Source organism: Triticum dicoccoides, chromosome 2B, assembly GCF_002162155.2.
Source record: "Triticum dicoccoides isolate Atlit2015 ecotype Zavitan chromosome 2B, WEW_v2.0, whole genome shotgun sequence".
Classification (NCBI taxonomy): domain Eukaryota; kingdom Viridiplantae; phylum Streptophyta; class Magnoliopsida; order Poales; family Poaceae; genus Triticum; species Triticum dicoccoides.
In genome coordinates, this window is record NC_041383.1 from 609,018,744 (window position 1) to 609,020,656 (window position 1,913).

Sequence of the window (1,913 nt, forward strand, 5' to 3'; positions counted from 1 at the left end):
ACCCTAAGATAGATGGTGGGGCTAGTTCTTCTTCGGCGAGGTCTGGCCAAGAGGGAAGGAAGATGGAGAAGAAATGAAGAAGGAAAAAGTGATGATGGGAGAAGAAATTCCGTGCACATGAGAAAATAGCAAATCCGAGCGCAACACAAAACACCAAATAGCAGCCAAGTTTCACGACGAACCTTAAAGTCGAACACCGAATAAATCGCCAAATCGGTTAAAACGTTTTTCGGCCACAAAGTGCCCGCCCCTAATCGTAACTATTCGCATGATTTTAAGAATTTGCCATAGGTTAGTTTTCATGGTCATATGTCACTACTAGGGAAAACCCTAGTAGTAGCACGGGTTTTAAGCCCATTAATAGCGCGCGTTGCCGCGCTATTAATAAGGCGCTACAACTATTACTTAGCAGTAGCACGTGTGACACGCGCTACTATTAAGACACATAGCGGCAGCGCTTCTTCTGTCCCGTGCTGCTGCTAATATGGCTAGTTGCAGCGTCTTTACTAACAATCGCTACTAGTATTTTTTATTTTTTTTAGTGTATTTATCCGCCGTTATACAAATTTTGGTACAATATCAACTATGAGGTTCATATCATTATGTCCATAACAGTGTGTCAAATGAAGGTGGATTAGGTTCAAGTGGAGGTAATATGTGGTGCATGTCGAAAGTATACTACTAATCCAAACTTGATCTAGTTTGGACTAGTAGTACTTTTGATGTACATCACATGTTGCCTCCACTTGAATCTAATCCGCCAGCACAAGCTATTTAATCATCATCATAGTCATTACCACCAACAGTATTTATTTAATCACCACTAACACTAGCTAATAATAATCATCATAGTCATTACCACTAATACTAGCTATTTTATCATCATAGTAATAGTGTAGCACATCATCATCTTCAAACTCATTTCTAGCTAGCTAATCACTCCTGCTGCTCTCTCTTAGGTAAAATAACATAGAACATGTATAGCTCTTCTCCTTTATCAAGTTGGAGCATGCAGATGAATCTGTCTCCTAATCGTGGATAGCGCATCTGTTTGCTGCCCCTAGTACTTTTCTGCGCTCCCCCATCACATATTTGGTCCAGTCTTGCACTATTAAGCATCCGTCACTAATCTTGAATGCACTAAAGTAATCTGTAGGATATCTTGATCGTAAGCTAATAATACTCATGGTACCTTTAGTCTCAATCCCATAAGGCACAACATTCATCGGGAGTCCCTGTTGAAGAACATCATATGGTAACATACTTAGCAATGAAGTTTAACTTTAAAAATAATGTATGGAAAAGATGCACTGAGGACAAATAGTAAATATCTTACCATCCTTCCTAAATAGATGTGACCGTAGTTCATTACGAACACTATTGGTCGCACATTTTCAGTACTAACATTTCTAAATGCAGGAAGAAAATTTGTCTTGACAGTATCAAGATCCGCAAGCCATGAAACATAATGACTGAGCTCCTCGCAGTTGAGTTCAGCCCCGACACAGTAGTAGGTCTTGTCTACCAAGCGCTGGACATGTTTGCTTGCACCAAAATAAGCTGACAATACAAATTAGTTGCAACTATTTTTGAATAAACAATATCAAAGACATAAATATGGTTGAGAAAGTTACATAATGGTATAACTGGAGGCGTCTGCATATCGACCCAGATGTCGGTATTACCTTCAATATCATCTTCCGGACGAATATTAAAGATGATAACCATATCAGGCTCAAATGCATAAGTCTTGCATAGTGCTCGCCATGGTTTGCATCCAAAATAGGTATAGTCGTCTGAATTGTATAATTTTGCGTGGAAAATATAACCATGCTCGGTCTTCAAGTAATTTTCTTTACCTCCATAGTACGACTGAAACCTATCTTATCCAATACAAAAACTCTTACATGGTA